Genomic DNA, 21,717 nt, shown 5'->3' with positions numbered 1-21,717 from the left:
GTGTAGGCAGTGAAAGAAATAGACAGCATTGTGTGTGGGTGGATGCACATGTGTGTTTAACAGCACACATCCTACTTTGAAAGGAATCAGATTGGAAATGCCAATTAAGCTGACAGAAAAATATTCATTATGGTGGGACAGCAAGCATCATACACATTTTTAATTTACCTGCTGAATTTAGAACTAAATTTATTGTCACTGGTCCCACTCTCTGTCCACAAGATTCAACAGCCAAGGTTGTCAGAGCTATTAATTAGTGAGGCCATCACCACAAGGGATGCACCTGTGGGAAATAGCTCAGGTCAGGATTGAGCAGGTGAAGCAAGTGCATTTTGGACATTGGTAGAGACCTGGGTGTTCTAGCCAAGTTGGGGCACTGGACCTTTGTCTCTCGTTTACTGTCAGCATCTGTTGAGTTCTCGCCCATGGTCCCACACCATTTAAAATATGATCATTCCATTACCCCAGCAGGCCTGTGAGGCTACATTATCTCTATTTCTCAGTTCAGAAAACTGAGACTTAGGTTAAATGAGCAGCCTAAGGTCATATAACTATTCAATGGCAGAGCCACTGTCTGCCTCCTAAATGTGTGTTCTTTCCACTCTGCCATGTTAGCTCATTCATCCAGGGCTTCTCTTCTTTTGCCCACTGCATGTCTCAAAGTCCAGTGCTACATTTTTAGGTGCATCCTTCACTCAACATTATAGAAGCATTTTTGTGATGTCAGATGTATGGCGAAATGATGGAAAGTGAAATCTGCTTTCTTTTGGCATAAATGATAAATTTGGAGATGTTTCCATGATTAATATAACCGGGTGAGGGAATTTGTTTCTTCCTTTTCTGATGTGCAGAAATGAGGGTCACTGTCATCTCTGTGAAATAGTTTGGGACTTGGTTACTCTCCATCCCCAGCTGGCCATCATCTTCATATATGTGTGCTCATCTGCCATCTATTACAGAAGCACCTTTGCCACATCAGCAGTGTTGGGGCAGAGAATCTGGAAGTCATGGATCCTGTTTACTCGGATGCCTGAAACAGCCAGTCTCGCATTGAAACCCATAATCAAGTGCATCCAGGTCAGCTGCAGAGTGTGTGTTCCTTCCTGTGTCACGAAGGTTATGACTACAATCCCAGCCAGCGTGGAAGGATCTCAGATTCACAAGGAACCTTTAAATTTGTCTTTGGTTGTATTTAAGTCCAAGCGTTGCAGGAATCTTGCAAATTTTTTAATTTGAATTTCATATATATATATATTTAATTAGTAAATTTCATTTAAAAGAACAACATTCAACTCAAATATACATATACCAAATGTTAAATGCAAATACATTAACATGTGCTACCAGATCATTTTTGTGCTGTGCTGAGAACTCTTCTCCTGATAGAGTTATACATTCATATCAGAACTTATTGAAAATGAGTCATTGGTTATGAAGGTTGTATCGTTGCACTGATTTTTAAGAAGATAAATTCACGCCTGAGCATCTCCATCTGTGGAATTACAGTTCCACAGCACAGAAACATAGTCTCGTGTTCAGTTAAGAGCTAGGCAAGGAGAAGGTGCTTGCCTCCCACCATGGCCCGATGGTTGGTTGTGCAATTATAACTGGATGTATAACTCATCAGAGTCATGATAATGTCACACATCAAAATAGCGTTGACACTTATTGTAAGCTTTGCCTCGTCTTGTCTGCTTTCTAATGTCTGATAAGAGGCACAACTCATGGCTAGAACCTGTAAAAGATTCAACTTATAAACTCAATTTCCCAACTACTCCCTTTTCAAATTCCTGCATCAGTTTAATTGAAGAATTATCCTGAGATTGCCAGATGAGCTATTGGAGACTAGTATCATTTGCAACTACTTCTCTGCATGAATCAAGGTTTTCTCAGTGCTCTGCAAAGCCAAAGAAAATAAAGGAATCAATTACATTATCAGTCTTCCGGTAGCCTTGATTTCAAAGGTTTTATTATGTTTATCAAAAACAATCCCATAATCCTCAGTGACTTCTTATAAAGAAAAATAAATGTTTTACATTAGGACTTATAAATGTATATGATTAAAATACCACATTAATCTGTTTTATATATTGGGATCCCATATGCAGTTTCATTCGAGAAGGGCAAATATTTTATTAAAGTTTTGAAAGCCAATTCTAAGGCCTACCTTTTAAAAAGTGGTTGAATCTCTTCTTTCACCTTCCCTTATTCATTGTATCAATATTCATTGGCCACCTACCCTGTGCCAGACTTTATTCTATGTTCTTGAGACACAGCAGTGAACAAGATAGACATGGGCCTGGTTCTCATGGGATTTGGTTTACACATTTACATTGTACTGAAAGAGAGACAGTCGACAAGTCAAAAGATAAACAAGACCATTTCAGATGATAGATACAACACAGAAAATAAAGCATTGCATCTGTGAATATGCTTATGTGGACTGAGAAGGAAGGGCCCCTGCGTTTTTCTGTTTAACACCTTTTGAATTAATTGCCTCCAAGGCAGTCAGATCCACAGCTGGGAAGCTCAGCTCTGAGTCAAACATTTCTCTTTCATCAAGCTGAAATCTGTCTTCCTGGAATTCCACTCATTTCTCCTGGTCCTCCCCTCTAGGGCCTGTCTGAACAGGTCTAATTTATTTTTCACAAGACAGCCCATCGTGTATCCGTGCACCGTGGTGGTGCTCTTATGGGGCCTTCTCTCTCCCAGTCTCAGCACCCCAGAGCTTCCTTCTCTCACTTCTCAGTGTCTCTGCACACCTGGCCAGTGCTCCAGCTCATCGACACTCCTCTAACAGGGTGATGTCTAGGTATGAAGTCACTCCTCTGATGATTGGGGCAGAACAAGACAATCACCTCACCTTTCTTCATTCTCTACTTCTCCACTCTCAAGTTTGTCTTCACTTTTTTCTCCAGTTCTATAATACTGTGGCCTTCTCTCAAATGGATTTCCTCAGAACCGTCTCAGGTGCAGATACTGACATCTCTCTCCATCTTCTGTAGTATTGTGTGTGTGTGTGTGTGTGTGTGTGTGTGTGTGTGTGTGTGTTTAACTTTAATGCAGGACATTGTAGGATCCTCTCAATTATTTCCCACAGTGACAACAAAACATCAGTAATGACCACTCAGAAAGACCGACTATCTTCTTCTATTTAGGTCTTGTTTTTAGTAGTGGCAGCTCTTAGAGCATGGTCAGTGTTCTTCATACTGCTCGGACCCTCCCTGGAGAACAGCATGTTCCCAATGCCTGCCTTTCACTGTGTAAACTGACATTTTCTTTGCTTGGTTTCAAAATGGTCCCTTTTAGCATCAAATAGGTCCAAGTGGCTCAGACATTCTGGATTTAGGACACGTGCTCATTGTAATTCGGCAGCCTTGGCACACTTCTGTCCAAGTGCTTTTCCTCAGGTGGCTAATGGCCTCCAGCACTTTAGGCTTACAGGCTGGCTTTTAGACTTTAATTGAAAAAAATATATGTGTATATGTACATATGTGTATGTATGTGTGTGTGTATGTGTGTGTGTGTGTGTGTGTGTGTGTGTGTGTGTGTGTGTATATATATATATATATATATATATATATATATATATATATAAAATGCATTTACATGGTCCCAGCCTCCCACTAGCCTTTTCACTTCCTCACAGCATTTTCCCAAAACAACTGTAAATTCTGGTTACAAAGACTTCTGGAACCTGTGTTTACACCCTCCCCAAATGCCAGAGAATTTTCCCTCTGTCACATTTGCCTTTGTATTTCTAGTTGTTGTCAACCCCTTGCCAGTGAAAAGGACCATGGTCACCTGTTAACTCCTTATTTTCAGTTGCCTTCCCTATCCAAGTGGCTTCTGGGTCCCTGAAGATTAAAGGGTCCTCCACTTGCTATAAAGCCTAGCTCATGCTCTCTGGAGCCTTCACAGTTGTGTAGCTGTCCATTAGAATGGTCCTTTCTTCTAAGATGCTCTAGTCATCTTAAGTGTCCTCAAAAGAAACCATTCTTTTCTTTCGACCAGATCATTTTGGCTCTGTGTGTGTATAAATGTACATGTGCCTAGATACCTTAAGCAACAACCTACTTATATTTGAATTCACACTTTGGGTCTTTATTTAAAGCATCGACCTATTTCTTACAACATAAGACCATAGGTTCTGGCCTATAGGATTGAGCAAAATCTTACCTAAAAGCCAGAGTTCTAAAAGGTATCAACTTTCCTTCTCAATTTCCTTCCTTGTTGTCCTGGGAATCACCTGTAGACATGATAATATGACCATGTCATGGCCTTGTTTTAAAATCTTTTATTAATGGCTTAAATATTTTAGGATAAACCCTGAATATATTAACTTATTTCTAAAGTTCTCCTGTGGACTGAGTGTTTCTACCCACCCAAACTCATACATTCAAGTCCTACCCCCTAATATGATAATATTAGGAGGTGAGGTCTTTGAGAAGTAATTAGATGTAGGTGAGGTCATGAGGCTGAAGCCCTTGTAATGGGATTAGTGTCCTTATAAGAAAAGGATGAGACAGCAGAGCTTCCTCTCTCTGCTGTATGAGGACATGGCAAGAAGGCAGCTAGCTGTCTGTAAGCCAGGAAGAGAGCTCTCATCAGGAACCAAATCAGCCAACAACCTTGATTTTGGACTTCCGGTCTCTAGGACTGTGAGATATAAATTTTTGTTGTTTTAGCCATCCCATTTATGGTATTTTGTTAGAGCAGACTAAGACAAGATCCATTAAGAGCTGGACTGTCTGCACCTCCTCTACCCATAATCTTTGTTCTGGCTATGCAGAGACGTTTCTAGAGCATGCTGTGCTGTTCTACTTCTTTACGCTTTGGCATGAGGCATTCCCTTTACTTGAAATGCCACTGCTCTTTTCTTCATTTTGTCAAAGCCCCAGTTGAAATCCATTTCGAATAACGACTCCCTCAGAAAGCTTTCTCTGAACCTCCGAAGAGGGGCACATGCAACTGCTGTGGAGTCTGACTGGCTCTGGAGTGTTGAAAGAAGCAAGAGCTGGAACCAGCTGCTGTGGCTGCAGGGTGGTACCTGTCACTGGCTGGGGTAGCAATGACAGGAACGGCAAGCAAACCAGGAAACGACTGTCCCTCATCCCTCCTTTCCAGTTTCCCCCTAGTGTCACCTATTTGCAGAACCAAACAGCAAGGCACCTAGAATAACTAACTGTCCAGGTTTACCCAAATGTAAGGGGTTTCCTGTGATGGTGTTGGGTGGGGGGCACTTTCAGTGATAAAATGGGGCCAGTTGTGGGCAAACTGAGACAGTTGCTCCCCCTAGATACAGTAAACAAAGGAAAACCTTGGCTTGCAGTGTCCCAGCCACAGACCTATATAGTGGAGTGAAGAAGGATGAATTTGGGGCTGGGAGACAATAAATAAATAACTGTCACATAGGTGATCAATTAACATTGTTTGAATTACTTACTTCATTGTCTGGATGATTTGGAGAATTCTAGGAACTGTGGAACTCTGGGTATTAAGACTGTGATGGAAAGTTTATAATTTAAGGCCTTAAGCTAGTATTCATCCAATGCTTCTGGGTACCCAGCTATTTTACTAGTCTCTTAATCATTGGTTTCTGTTGGTAGTTCTGTTTAGCCCTATTATCTTGATTGCCTTCCAGAGAATTTTTCTAGGTTCTTCTGAGGTTTGACTCTCTTTGCTACTTCCCAAAGTTTAAAGAATGGCTAGCACCTGAATCTTGGAGGCACCCATGGGGGCCAATAATGCATCTTGTAGTTAGTTATAATAACCCTTCGAGGAATTTATCATCAAATGAATCTTGCTCTTTAAAGTGTTGTCTATGGACTAGCAGCACTGATATCACTGGCATTGCTTGGGAGATTTTTAGAAATGCAAATTCTCGGGCCCATCCTCAGATCCTAAGGAATCAGAATCTGCAAAGATCTCCATGTGGTTTGTATGCACATTTAAATCTGAGAAGCATCAGTCCAGAGTGAGGTTTCTGCCCTGGTGTTCTTTGGAGCTTAAAGACATTCTGATGCTTGGGTGATAACCTCAGAGACATCGGTTGGTTGAGATGGGATAGACAGTGGTATTTTTAAAGTCCACCTCTCCCCCACGTGATTTTAATGAACAGCCAGTATGATGTCCCACTGATCCAGAGTCCGAATGAGACCATAAAGTGTCTTACTATTAGCTATCCAATTATCTCACTTTTGCTGTGTACAGGAGCATACAAATGAAATAACCAAAGTCCAGTATCCTAGTTCTACAGTAATTTCCTATTTCTGAGGGTTCAACTGAGGTCTCCTGGTTCTTGATTCAAATCCTGTCATATAACTACCACTAAATTTCTATTGACATATGTAGTTATTTATATATGAGAAGATATTTTAAGGACATGTCAACAGATATTTGATCAAGTCTTAAAGATTTTACAGAATGAGGAGGAGAACTATCTAGGAGTGAAGAACGTAATCTGGATGAATCATGAATGCAGAAACTCAGCTGGGCATTCATTCATTCAAAGGGCCTTCTTGAACACAGGAGGAACTTTAGTGACTGCTTAAGACTTTTTGACTCTTAAAGATCTCAGTGTCATTTCAATCCAATTCTGTTTAATTAAAAAATCATTTATTAAGCATCTGTGTGCAAATCCTATGAATATGCAAATATTAAAAACACAGGACTGTTGCTTTGAATCCTTCTTAGAATCAAGTAGTGGTAGAAGTGAAAGAAATAAAGATGATGATAGACAGATAGATAGGTAGGTAGGTATGTAGAAAGAAGGAAGGAAGGAAGGAAGGAAGGAAGGAAGGAAGGAAGGAAGGAAGGAAGGAAGGAAAGAAGGAAAGAAGGAAAGAAGGAAAGAAGGAAAGAAGGAAAGAAAGAAGGAAAGAAGGAAAGACCCTAAATTCCATTAGAGAAGACTAGATAAATCAATACAGGGCTTAAAAGGAAGTATGTCACATCCAAGTGCAAGCAGATGAGTTACCAAATGTTTCTGATAGAGACTTGAGAATGATTTTGAAGAAGAGGTTAGATTTTCTTATGAACAGATGTGGAGAGTAGTTTAGAAAGAGGAACCAGCATAAACAAAGACCTGGATGTAGAAGTGCTTAGGTGAGGTGATATTGATGAAACAGAAGAAGAGACTAGCTGGGTAGATTAGAGGTCATATTATGGAGGAGTGAGCATGCCCAGACCAGAATCAAAAGGTAGGTAGTTAAACAGGATGAGTCACTAAAAAGTTTTGAATAGATTTAGGCCCTGTAGAGGGTGAATTAAGATACCTAGAGCAACACTGGAGGCAGGCAATAGACCATCGTGTCAACATCCTCACAAGAGTAAGGTGATCCTGAAGTGGCATTTTGGGGAAAGGAAGAAAGGAAGGCAGAATCTGAAACTCATTGGATCTAGGCTTAATTAGCACATTTAAGAGACCATTTATGGAGTAAGCAGACATTGCGTTTACACTGGTTAATTGAAAGTACATTTCCTTGGAGCTAAATTACAGTGAACACTATTAAATCACAATTAAGGTCTGTCTAGATATCTACACCATTATGGATTTTGTGGGTGTGAGAACTGGCTCAATGTATTGCTGGACAGCAGTAATTTTCAAATTTCCCATTATTTGCAAAATCAACTGCAAACAAAAGCTTGGGGCCAACCTGAGGCCCCTGACTTAGCAAGACCTCAAATCCTTAGCCCGTCAGTATTGTCCCAGCTACCAATAAGCTGTGAGTGGATTTCAGGGTCTAAAGCAGTAGCTCTTGTTGCCACTTGGGGATTTTACAGACCCAAAGTGAGATGAAAATTATCCTAAAGAAGGTTCGTATCACATACCACAGAAAGACCCAGAGGGCCTGAAAAATCCACACTAATCTAAAGCCCATCGAACTTTTAGCTCAGCGAATTGGTGTAGAGCATGAACAAGAGTTCTAGGAACTCAGATATATTTTTTTGATCCCTTCAATTAGCAACTAATTTTGCCTTAACCATTGAGCGACCAGCATGTTAAATGTTGTGGAGTACAAACAGTAGAAAAGATATAAAGCGACAGATTTGGATTTAAATCCTAATTTTTTTCATTTTGTGGCCTTGGAAAACTGCTCTACTTTTCCAAGCCTTAGTTTCCTCATTTATAAAATGAGCGTAATAATAGTACCTGCCTCTCAATGCTGTATGAGGGTTAAATGAGTATTTATATAACACCTGTATATATGTAAACATATACATTACATGTGTATAAGTATATAACTACATATAATAGTATAGGTATGTAATATATGCAATTTCAATAATTATATATTATGTATAAAGCTAATAATTATATAACATATGATAATTTATGTCTATAAGTTGCTCTAAAAGCTCAAATCTTGCCAGCTGTAAGAAGTCTTTCCTGATAAACCCCAGGTCAACATATATATTATTACAAAATAATGTATATTACATATATTACAAATATATATTACTATATAATATGTATATAATTACACAGTTATATATTTATATATATTACATATATTATAGATATATGCATTACACAGTACTTGGGACACAGTGAACAATGAAATGTCAGTGATTGAAATAGTATTTTTTTATTACAGTCTTCTATGATATAATGGAAGTCAGAATAGCATCGTATAAAGTTATAAAATTTGAAATCAGACAGACTAGAATTTGAGTCCCAGTCTCTAGCATTAAAACCTAGCTGTGTAATCTTCTGCTAGTCACTGCCTTCTCTGAACCCTGAGGTGACAACACAGAACTTGAGTACAAGCCAGAGTGGCATTGTGTAAACCTAAGTGTTGATGGAACAGAACTGCAGGACAGGAGGGAGAGAGGTTAAAGAACGATTAAAACGACCTGTGACTTATCAGAAGAGACTTCTTAGAGTTGGTGAGATTTGAACTTAAGAAACTTAAAGACATAAATTGATGGAGAAGAAAGAAGGAGAAATATGTCAAAAGAACTGATGGCTGGAATTAGCAATTCATGTGCAAAAACACATTTGCCTAGAAGTGGAAGTCTCGCTGAAATGCGATTAGGAAAAATTATTGAGTGCTTACCTGATACCATGGAACAATGGCGTTTGTTATAGTTGACAGTGCTTTGTTTCAATGTATTTTATTTTCAAAGCGAGCCTATGAGATGGGTACTACAATTAACTCCCTTTAAAAAGATCAAGTAACTTGTCCAAAATCACACAGGCAGTAACTGGTTAAGCCAGGACTAGAACCCAGGCAGTCCAGCTCCAGAGCCCATACCCTTAACTACACTGCTACACTGCCTCTGAGGGAAGAGCAGAAAGATGGGCATCTCCTGAACTATAGTCTTACAATGTGAAAGTTCCCTCAGAACAGAAATCACAGCTGTCTTCATCATTATTATACACACAGTGCCTGGTGCATGGGGGGACTCAATAAATATTTGTTGAAAATGTGAATGGAAACACCTAGCAAAACTGTCTCTTCACTTTTTGGGAAGACTGTGCTGGGTAGGATCTTCCAATGCTCCACCACCTGGATAGGACACCATGTGATGTACAGAACACCGCCTGGGCACAACAGGACTCTCAGAAACTTTCTAAATCACAGATTTTAGTCTAGTCCACCCAAGAGACAGTGACAGCACTTTCTTGGAGCAAAAAACAATTTGTTGCAGTGAGAAAGGATAGAAATAGTATTATTTTATATCTTTCTAAAATAGCATTGTACATGGTTCCATAGTGTAGCAGTTAGCACGTCTGCTTTACATGTAGAAGGTCCTGGGTTCATGCACCAGTAGAGCCATGATCCATGGTCTATGGCCGTGCCACCCTGAACAAGCCTGATGTCTGAGCTCAGAAGATAAGCAGGGTTGGGCCTGGTTATTACTTGGATGGGAGACCACCTAGGAAGACCAGGTGCTGTAGGCATAAATAATAATAATAAATAATAAATAATAAAAAAAATAAATTGAAGTGTTACATTGGTTACCTGATACCATGGAACAATGGCGTTAAGGGCTTTGGAGCTTGACTGTCTTTTCCCCTTCTCCTGTGTTAAACCTGGCTGCGTTTGCTAAGTCACCACAGCCAAAAGTGACTTTTCTTTCCCCATGGAAGTGATGAGAAGACAGTGATGAGAAGACAGTGGTTGAGCTGGCATCTATCTTGCTTTACCCAAGATAAGAACCATCTGTAACAGAAGCTATTGAAAACCAATAAGGTCCGGACCTTCTTTAATAGGTTTCTAATGGTCCCCAATGGAAAAAGATTCATCTAAAAAGGAACCTTTGCCTAGAACGTGTTCAGAGTAGGAAATTCAGCACTCTCATGGGTACAATGTGGTCTTCACTGATAGCTACTAAAACGTCATGCCCTGGCTCTGCTGTAAAGTCCTCTCTACTTAGAGGGTAATTGAAGGACAACAGTAGTGATTGGGACCTGAACAGTATGAGGATTGATGCTGACAGCAGGCTATTAATTTTACCACAGGTGTGACAAACAAGTCAAATTTTCTGACCATGCTTATATGCAATAGTTTATTTTAAACCACCAATAAGCCTGGGAAGTCTAGGATCTTCATTTTATAGATAAAGAAACCAAATATCTCGGAGAAAATGCCAAAACTAACTCCTGGCCTTGTTCTTTTTGACTTTTAATTATGTTGCATCTACCCGAAGCCATTACTATGACATTTGATGGAAGATACATAGTTCCTGCTGCTCCAACACCTAAGCCTTGTGTGTGCATGTACACACACCTACCCACCCACCCACACAGATAGAAGCATATGTTAAATATATACGCTAGTTTCTTTCAACTGCTACATGATTTCCCTTAATATCTTTTAACCATATTTACTTGTCCATATGCTAACAATGAATGCTTATGTTGGCTCTAACTCCACACTATAACAATTAAACAACACTCCAAAAACAATTTCATGCATGCCTTCCAAAGAACCTGCACAAGAATTTCTATGGTACGTATTTCAGAATCTGTTCTCTGGAATATATTTGTATGTATACACCTGGAGTAAATATATTCCAGAAATAGGGTTACTGGATCATGTGGCAAAAACATATTTAATTTCATTTTTAGATATTTTTAATGAATAGAAGCCAACAAAGCACTTTTAAAGGTAACGTAAGTGTGAGTGGTAATGTCTGGCTGATGCTAAAGTTTTGGGACTTTGCATCAGCCTGCTAGTTGGCTCCAGATTCCTTAGCCAAGTGTAAATAAAGGATTATTTTGATAGCATCCAGCTTCTAATTTGCAGTCTCCATCTTGCTGCTCAAGACATTGGCACTCTCCAACGTCTTGAACTGCTATTGTTTAGAAGGCTGTATCTCATTAGGCTTTCTGGTCAACCAGGGGCTTAATCTTGTGCTTAGTGTTATTAGTGAGATTCTCCTCCCTGCTGTTAATAATTCAAGACCCTGGTTCTGTGTATGTCTGGATTTTCTTTGGTGATGTGAGAATCCAGGAACTGTGGAAAATCTCTCTCTCCTGCCACTCACGAAAGCAGCTATATTTTGATACCACTTCGCTAGTGTATCTAGGTCAAAACTTGACTATGTTATTTCTACATCTAGGGAAAACAAAAGGACAAAACCCTTAACCAACCATATAGATCCTTCTTTGTTTTTAAGGCTAGAAACAGGTATCTAGAGAGGAGTTGAGATGATGATAAGAAGTAACTCCAATTATCCCCTCTGTTGATTACAATGAACAACCCTCTTTCTCCACCCTCTTTCCCTCACCTTCCACAGTAATACTCTGTGGACCAGCAAAGAGAGGGTGAAATGGAAACGAACAAAAAAAAAAGAGGCTGGGAAGGGACTTGTGGGAAGATTTGCAGCTGCTCCAAAGAGCAGAGTATCCAAGTCAACAGAAGATGGAGACTTATGCTCCCTCCCTTTCCTCCCTCTCTCCTCTTTGAGCTTGTTTCTGGGCCTTTTCTCTTCTAGAGCAAAATCCTGACAGTGTGCCATGCACTTGCTAAAGGATAATTACATCTGTACCCCCTGGGAGAGACAGGCTTGCTGTCAGCAGGGAGGAGTCCGATGTGGAAGCAAACAGAGTTAAGTACCCGCATATGCATAAACATCGACAGCTCCTAAATTAAATCAGGGGGTAAAAATTTCTCTGACCAAAACCTTTCCTGGAGCTCCTTTCTACTTTGGGTTGGAAAATGATTTTAAAAAATAATAATAACTTTTCCAATCTACCCGACTGTGTTCTCTTCCGAAGGGTGAGAAATGACTAAAAACCCCTTAAGAGAAGGGAGTGTATCCTGGTCTTCGGGGTGACCCAGAACTTAGCACTAGGGTGATCCAGAACTTATGTTAAGATTTCAGCTTAATATAAGGAAGAGCTTTTTAATAAGCAGGATGGAATTTTTAAAAATCAGCTATTGAAAGAGCTGCCTATGAATATGCTGAAATCCTCTTTGTTGGGTATAATTAAGCAGTGATTCTAGAGAAAATATTTCTACTTTGGGTTGAAAGTTAGATGCTGTACGATCTTCTCTAATTCTAAAATGATTATGTTTATATAGATAAAAAATTTAATAAACAGCCCCTGAGTAAAAAATGTTCAACACGATTTCCTGCCTTAAAGCGATTACACCACATTGTGTTCCTATCTTCCCCAAACCCCCAGACATTCAAACTGTTTTCTCTCTACTGCATTGTTGTTATTTCCTACTCTCAGAGTTTCTCTCTCCTCCACATATTGTGAGGCAGAATGGGAGGGATACAGCAATATGAGATGTTTCCCCATCCAGACTACCTCTGAAAATCAACAAAGGGACTTTTTTTATTTTTGGATTTTTTCCCCCGTTTATGATAGGAACACAGTCAGCAAGAAGCCTAAGAACCCTTTGCCAGCACTAAGCAGGAAAAATTGAAGTTTCCGTAATCCTCCTACAGATTCCTTTTCTATGTCCTTGACTCATCTCTTATATGATTTGCAGTAAACTCAGACTTTTCTGATTTTTTTTTCAATAACTGAAGGTGGTCCTAATCAACTTTCTACTCACCCTCAAACTCTATCCTTTTCTTGGCCAGGTCGGGGCTCTTCCTCAGAGAAGACCCTTCTCCTCAATGCCCTGAATGCACAGGCAGGATCAAACTATCAGTGGAAACTCAAGGAGTTATTGTAGTTCATCTTGGTTTTGGGTTGTTGTAGTTCATCCTGGTTTTAAGTAAATCTACCTATTTCAGAAAATGGCAGTCTAGGAAAGAGAATGTTTGTTTTTTACATTCCTACTGTATTCTAGGCTCTAAGATACACTTTATATCCTTATTTCATGTAGCTATCACAATGACTCTAAAAGTGCTTCCTCTACTAAAATCCTTTGCCCTTATTTTCCCTTGGTATCCCTGAGTTATGAGAAGATCCAGACTGGTGTTATCGTTGGAATCTTCCAAATCTTGGTGGTCTGCATTGTGTTCACTTACATCTCGGAAGCGGGAAATGAAACATCACAAGTGGGACCAAAGGGAGTATGTTTAATCAGGGCATATGTAAGTAGCAGTATAATGTTTCACCTCCTTTTCCAGTTTACACTTTCTTGTATCATCATTTTAGAGTCCACACCAAGTTCATCTCCACATTCACGGCCCAGGCAAAGGGGCATTAGGAGAGAAGAAAATACCGAAGGTGCCGGTCAGCCTTCAGCAGTTATTCATATGTTCTCTTTGGTGGTTTCATCCAACAATCTTATATCTTCCTTATGTATTCCAGTCATAGGACAGAATCTGCCCATGAGCCCTAAAAGGTTTCCAGATGGAATTTAATTTAACTCTTTTTATGTTGTAGCTCCAATGATCATTTGAATCCCTTACCCTGCCTCTTAAGGTGAGCCACAGTGGATCAAAGGCAATGATCATTTGAATCCCTTACCCTGCCTCTTAAGGTGAGCCACAGTGGATCAAAGGCAAACCTTATATATAGATTTAGGGATAGTTGAAGACTAAATATCCCGAGGAATAAAGAAGCCTGCAGCAAGTTGTCATGAGGCGGTTCTTGCTTAATAGATTAGGGTGTTTGTGCTTCAATAGGACGTAGTCCTATGGGACTAAACGTAAATGCTAGCAAGACATACAGTCATTGACTCCCTCTCCTATGTTCTTCATGCAAGGAGCTTGCTTTAGCTTCTCCAACTGTGATTACTTTCTTTTAGGCAAACCTACACCCAGCAATAGCACTTTAGTCCCATTTTATAGGTTAAGGAAAGAGACTTGCAGAGTTTCACTAAGTTTGTCAAGACTACGTGACTCGAGAGTCACATTAAATGTTCAAGCTATTTGTAGCACAAATAGAAAAGACCCTTATCCCTTCAACAATCTGAGATTATTATCTGCTGTCAAGATTCAAAGCCATTTTTTGTGTCCAACCCCCTCTACAAAGACTTCCAGGCTTTTGAAATACATGAAGTTTTCTCCATTCTTTGAGCCGTATAATTTAGTACCTAATTACATATTGTCTTATAAAGTTCTTCTAATTGCTTCAAATGTGTTTGTTCTGCTTCTTCATTAAGTTTATCAAAGAGATCCTTGAGGGTAGCATCTTAGTTTTAATGATCTCTGTCCTTTTCCACCCTATCCATCTCCCATTCCACTTCTAAACAGGACAGTTGAATCATGAGAGCTGGTCCAGTCTGTACTATCCTTGATGCTTAGGACCATGGCAGTAACAAGATATGACAGAAAGAACATTTGAAGGGGAGTGGACACCTGTGCCTCAGTATTTCCTTTCCTTCTAGCCAGCAAGCTCTGTAACTGGGAAAGTTGCCTGCCTTCCCTGGGCCTATTTCTTCATTAATAAAATGAAGGCATTGAGCTGGTACTCCCTAATGTTCCTCCTATGAATCTATCTTTGTTGAAAGGAAAGGGGGCCCTCATGAAGAAATCTAAGCTGAGATCACTGAATCCTATATGTAGTTGGTAGACAAATGGCTAGAGAAAAATGCTATAGCCCTGATTTTAGAAACAAGACTAGAAGCAGCTCTCAATCATGTCTCACTTTCAGGAATGTCTCTTCGCCCTCCATCACATGCCATGAAGGTGGAAAATACATGAACCTAGAGAGAGGTTCTAAGAGAAGTCATACTTCTGTAAGCTCTATAGAACCACTGGTAAAAATTAAAAGCATGGATTCTCCAAAAGGGAATTGATAGACTGCATAGGTGCCTACATCTCCAGGGACCCATCATAATTCAACATTAGTTAAATGTACCATTAAAATCTCCAAATGAAATGTTAATGGAATTTTGTTGGGGTTTGAGGTTTTTCCAGAGTTATTTAAATTGCCTCTATCATGAATGACTTCCTGAATTAAAAATTAAATGGACTTTCAAGTATTTACTAATTAGATATATCTGTTATTGAAGTAGGGAAAACAACTGAAATTCATCTTAGAAATATTTCATTTAAAGGAATACAGTGTGTCTTCAAGATTATAAACGTTTTGTTAATAAATTCAGATACAGCTCGAATTTTGTGGTTCTCAGATTTTATAGTCTTTAAGGTATCTTAGCTTTTTATCCTTTGGAGGTCTTTAAATGCTTGTTAAACTCACATGCAAAAAAACATTATGAGATTATGAAACTGATGTAAAGAGAGGGTAAATGATGGTGAACTGCCAGGCATAGCAAGTTGAGAATCTTCTAGGGTAGGGCAGGATAGAGTGGAGCTTTCCCTTGCCCAAATTTAGCTAAGTTCCAGAATAACATAATGACGGTAGCAAGTGTTTATAGAGGACTCACTATGTGCTAAGCATTGTGTTCATCTTTCTATATGTATGTATCATCTTGTCAATGCATTTTACAGTCTTGCAAGGTGAGTATCATGAATACCGTTATCTATCAATGGAGAAAAAGAGGCTCTCAAGGAGAGTATGTGATTTGTCCAATGGCAAATAGCCAGTAAATAGCAAAATTGAGATTTGAATTCTGACTCAACAGCCCTGCTCATAATTTCTATACTGCTTCTTGTCTAAAAGAAAAACAAAAACTATATAACTGCTTGTATCTATCTGAGATCATCATTAGACTCCTTCTCTTCAATTTCTCTACTGTGTGTCTTTCAGATGTCCTTCTCCAAAGTCCTTGCCCCAAAACTGAAAGACATGCTGTCATTTATCTCAACAAATGCCTCCAACCTTAGCACATAGGCCCACCTGGCCCCTAAATAATACCCTTTGTCTCAAGTAGTCAGTTCGGAGCCCTGAGATCTCCATTTTGGGGAACCCTATCCCCTTGCTTCTCTCCCATCTAGGGGTGGTCCCCATGGGCCATTTTCTTATAAGTTCCACATCTTCTAAGTTTTTCCTATCTCTATTCTGGGCCATATTCTCATTGCTGACCAACTGAATTTGAAACAACCTACTCATCTCAATTTCAACCCCTTGCAGCTAGTTTTAGGGACAGGAGAGAATACAGACTTGGAGAAGAATGGCACATCCATAGAGTATAAATGTCCTGGCAGCCAGAACAGATTAGAAACGAAATAAACCAACCAAAAAGACCTAGAACAACCCTGAGGGCCTGGGTTGGAGTTAGGGGAATGATAAATTTCTTAACAACCAACAGAAAAACTCCAGGTGGATCGAGTGTCCAGAGGATCTGCTTCTACCCATCCCAGAAGTGGTCTAGGACTGTGGATTGTTCATCTCCAAAGTCTAGTGCCTGCAATGAGAGATGAAAAGTTTGGTGAATGAGGGAACAGAAAAAAACATATAAATGAACCAATGAAAGAAGTATGGCCATTACTAATCAGAGATGAGACACTGACACTGGAATAAGGTAGATGAAGCAGCCTGAACGCACTGCTGTCACTCATGGACATGGTTGCAGGCTGAGACCCGCTGACGGTCTGTGAAGGCACTGAGGTGAGGGTGAGAGGTAGGCATGACTTTTTGTGACATGGTTTCTGAGGCACTCATCTGAATCTAGACTTCAGATACATATCTGCTCCCAAACTTACCTCGACTCTGTGCATTTAAAGCTTCCCTGGGCCCATGAATTCCCATGGTCGTTTTTCTAGGTTCTTCTGGACTTTGCCTTCTGCAGATGCAGCATGATGAAGCGGCATGAGTGTTAGCTTCGGGGGTTCAAAGCCCTTCCTGGTTAAGCCATTTACTAGCCTTGTGTCATTGCACAACAACTGAGTTAACCCTGAAACCTTGAGGGCTCCTAAAGCCTCTGCTATTGGGTGGGGTGCTGAGTAAAGGCTCAAAATACCAGTTCCTTTCTCATGTCTCGAGGGTACGAAGCCACCATTTCTCTAAGGTCGCAAAGAAAATCATTGATAGATCCAAAATTGAACTTGGGTCTCCTGTCCACACTCTGTAGACTTTCTACATGAAGATAATTTTCACCTGAGGTGATTGTTGAAGATAAAAACCAACACACACTTTCCCAGCAAGTCTCCATGTGATAATTTAATAGTTGAAAATCTAAAACTAAACTTACGAAGACAGATTTTCACTTTCAAACATGCTGCTTGCAACAGAACGATCCCTGAATTTCAGGAAAGTGGCATCTCTGCCATCATCATCTAAGGGATGAGGCTTAGAATTTTCCTGACTTTGAGTAAACCCATTAAGAGCCAATGCCAACTCATCTCCATATCCAAGGCCTTTTGGTTGGCTTAGTGATCCTTATCTGAACATCATATCTGTCATGCCTGCTTCTTCTTTGCCTACAATTAGTGAAGACAAAGGCCAGAAGCAAGAGTAAACACAGCTGTCCAGTAATTTGTGACTTGGGGTTTATGTCCTCTCCTCTTCTCCCACAAATCCAAGGAAAAAACATTAAAATTGAGGTTCAGTTGCCTTTACTAAGGATGTTAGAAATAAAAAAGGGTGAGAAATCTGGAAGGATGTGCTTCAACGATCAATTGAAATAAAGCAAAAGATAATGAGTTCACTCATTTTTAATTTCTCAGCAGCTCATAAGGCAATCATTAACGGACATTTGGGGCATTATAATAGTAGCTCTGCGGATGTCAGGTTCTTTGTTCTTGCAAACAAATTCAGGAAATTGGTATTATCATTCCTACTTACAGAGGATGAAACTGAAGCTTAGAGAGTTGGGGCATTTGGTCAGATAATGGATGGCTAGTAAGTAGTTGAGCCAGGATGCCAGCCTGTCCACATCCTTTTCTAAATCCTATGATGCGCCTTCCACATTTCACCTCTTTCCTGGTTAAATCGCAAGACTGTTACCATAGACTTCACAACCTCAGGGCTGAAAGTGACTCCCTCTAATCTGCAGGCTTTGGATCCCCCCAAGCCCTGAGAGACGCAATGGTTGGATTAGTGACCTCTAAGGATCTTTCTCCTATAGATGAATAATAGGCATGAACTTAATCAGGGATGTCATTGCTTTTTAGTAAACAATGAAGCAGTTGTCAGTAATCCTGAGGAGGAAATGAATTTGCTGATGAATATGGTTCAGACCTGATTTGGGGATAATGGGAGTATCTTAATCTCTTTCCATATTTCATTAAATATCACAAAGTTTTGTGCAAATTAGACTTGGGACCCAAGCATGACTGGTCTGCACTCTGTTTGACTTCATGAAGTACCTGCTGCCTACTCTTCTCATTGCACAGGCTTTTATTGAGAATGGCTATGTGCTTAGGCCTAAACATGACTTCTAGGGCCTATCTGGATGTCTTGGTCCAGGAGGCCTAAGATCGAAATGAGCTGAGACTTTACTCTGTAAAGGGCTGAGAGATTGAAGCAGACCTCACAAAGATCAGCTCTCTAGATCTGGCAGTGCTTGAATAAGAGGCCTCCTTACAGAGCTTGAAAGAGATATATTCCGCATCAGTGTATGGAGAACTCTTTTTCTCTGTAGGCAGTAAACGAATCATGCTAGATATTTGAGAGGTATCAGGGACATGTAAGAAACAAGACAGTAGGAGAATAGAAACCCATTCCGTGAAAAGAAAGCAAAATGCACAGAGGATAGAGAACTTTTAGAGGGTTGATATTAAGAAGGCATTTGACTAAGAGATCCAGGATCATCTAAGTCCTACCAAGACCCATGTAGTCATTCCTTCTCACAAGGTCCTCAAGGCAAATATATACACAGAGATGGGAACGAAATCAGCAAAAGTATGGGCTTTCTTCATCTGGAGCTTTGGCTCTAAACCCCAACGAGAAACTCTGGCAGAACTGTTTGTGCCTAAAATAGAGGCAGCCCGGATCTAGATTTAAAGTTGTCTGGGTGGTCTATATCTGCAGTGGTCAACAGAAATATAATACAAGCCACATATGTAATTTTATGTTTTCCAATAGTCACATTTAAATGACTTAAAAAAAAAAACAAATGAAATTACTTTTAATAATATATTTTATTTAACTCAAAATACCTAAAATATTTCATCATGTAATAACCTTCGACATGCAATCAATACAAAAAAATTATTAATGAGATAGTTTATACTCTTTTTGTCTCCAAAATCTGGTCTGTTTTTATACATAGAGCTCGTCTCTATATATTTTATAAGTCACAATTGAGAAACTAGGTTTATACACCAACTTGTCCCAAACATATGTAAGTCTCCCAATAACTAAATCTAGTATGTTTTAAATTCAAATTGAAATTAATTAAAATTAAATAAAATTCAAAATTCAGATACTCAGTCACAGTAACCATATTTTAATTTCTTAACAGCCAATGATCATAACCATATTTCAATTTCTCATTGCTGCTAGTGGCTACCATATTGGGCAGCTCATGTCTATATCCTTGCCTCATATCTGACCATAGCCCCCAGGGGTGTCTCAGATTTGTAGCCAGCAAAGAGAGTTCAAAGGAAGGGGCACTGAACCTCAGGTGATATACAGATTTCCAAATTCCAACCCTAAGAACTTTAGTAATTTTCCAGATCAGATTTGCAGCTTCTTTAGCACTAGATTAATAATAATAGCAATGTGTATACATTGAGTTTCTAATCTGTGTTATTGTATTTGATTAGTCAGAGAGGTCAAGTGACTTGCCAGAGGTCACACAACTAAGTGTCTGGTCCAGGTTTTAAAGCCGAGTTTTTTTGACTCCAACACTCATGCAACCTTCCTCCCCTGGCATGGTCAGGGCCACAGTCCCAGCATTAGAAATGCCAAACTGCAGTGATGCCTGAGCTTGCACTTGGTCCACCTGTCATGGTTATGGCCACATTAGAAGGAAACTTAATTCAAGAGAATGCCCTTGGCATACCAAGCCTTGACCTCATTCAGAATTAATGGAGTTCTCAGCAAAGAGCATGAATGCAATTATTGTCTTGGAATGAGTGTATCTTCTCTCCCATTGTCACAGTTCTCTAGCTCTTCCTAAAAGCCTTCAGAGGCTGGCTTCATGCTGGACCCCACATGTGCCCAGGCTCTAATGGATCTGAGCTGTGTTCATTAGGCAGCTTGCCAATGAGCACTTGAGAGGGGAGAAAAGGGCAACAAAAGCCTACCTTTAGCTAAAGGTTAACTTGTAGTGCAGTGCTTTTAAAATACCTGACCACTGATTAAATTGTACTAACATTGATATAAACGTGAATGAACGTCAATGCCCAGTTCCATGCCTCCTTCCTTCTTGGAGTGGGAGGCCTATTTTCCCTTCCCTCTGTGAAGTGGTCTAAGGAAAGGAGTTATGCTTAGGCCACAGGCTTCAAACAGCATTTCCCTGGTCTTTTCTTAAATATCATGTGGCTCTTGACCGAAAAGACACTCACCCACCGGTACAAAGCTTTTCGTCTCACATCACGCTGAGCCTGGACTAGTAGACCCCAAGTGACCCTGAAACTGCCCACCACTTAGACCTGGATTTAAGCCCATGAGCAAAACAGGGCCCGGTAGAACAAACATCAGCCGAGGGCTAGTCTAGGAAGAAGCTGGGACAGCAGAAGGATTTAGGGGAAGGAGGGCAGAAACTCACATGAAGAAATGCCTATAATAAGTTAATGATTAGAATATTGTCTCTGGAACAGGGTTTCTCAACCTTAGCGCTATTGATATTTATATTTTAGTCTGGATGACTCCTTCAAATCTAAGTCCTTGACTCACTATGGGTGACGTGGATGGCCCCTTTACCCCTCTGAATCATAGTTCTCACTTCTGTAAAATGAGAATAATGCCCACTTCAGGCGCTGTGAGGTTTAAATGGCTTATTAATGATAAAGACTAATTAGTTTAGGTGAAGAGTTTAGGATGTGTTTTTTAATAACCAAAATAAGTCTATTTTGCAGTAGAGTATTATTATTCCCATTGTGGAAGGTGGTATTTTCTTAAAGTGGCTGTAGTAATGCTTACAGTCTCACATGCTCTTCCCAGCCTTTGCTGCACTCCCATTGGGAGGAAGATTCTACTCCTTCACCTCTTGAATCCAGGAGGACCCTTGTAATTGCCTTGATGAAGAGAATGAAGTGGAAGAGATGATATATGATTTCGGCGGCTGGGTCATAAAAGATGCAGCTCTCTCTTTGGAGCTCTGAGCCGACCTATAAGAAATATGGTTTTATCCAGAAGCCATATGCTGAGCAGACCACGTGAGAGACCACACAGAGACAGAGAGAGATGCCCGAGGAGCCCCAGCACCCGACCCTGACTGTTTGAGCCCTCCAACCCAGGTGCCAGACCTGTAGGTGAACAAAGCTTCAGGTGACTCTAGCCCCAGGCTGCAAGCTATCCCCATTTGATGCTGAGTAGAGCAGAACTGAGCTCTCCATGCT

General features: G+C 40.0%; 1 protein-coding gene and 1 pseudogene across 2 annotated transcripts in view; both read left to right on the top strand.

The window, feature by feature from the left end:
* The window catches only part of ASIC2 (acid sensing ion channel subunit 2), a 929,683-nt gene that overhangs the window by 233,526 nt on the left and 674,440 nt on the right, over positions 1-21,717 (top strand). The window lies entirely within an intron of this gene.
* On the top strand, positions 9,795-9,910 carry LOC118604880 (annotated as a pseudogene).

This window comes from Rousettus aegyptiacus, unplaced genomic scaffold, assembly GCF_014176215.1.
Source record: "Rousettus aegyptiacus isolate mRouAeg1 unplaced genomic scaffold, mRouAeg1.p scaffold_m13_p_6, whole genome shotgun sequence".
In the NCBI taxonomy this organism is placed as follows: Eukaryota; Metazoa; Chordata; class Mammalia; order Chiroptera; family Pteropodidae; genus Rousettus; species Rousettus aegyptiacus.
This window is presented reverse-complemented; position numbering and strand designations above follow the sequence as displayed.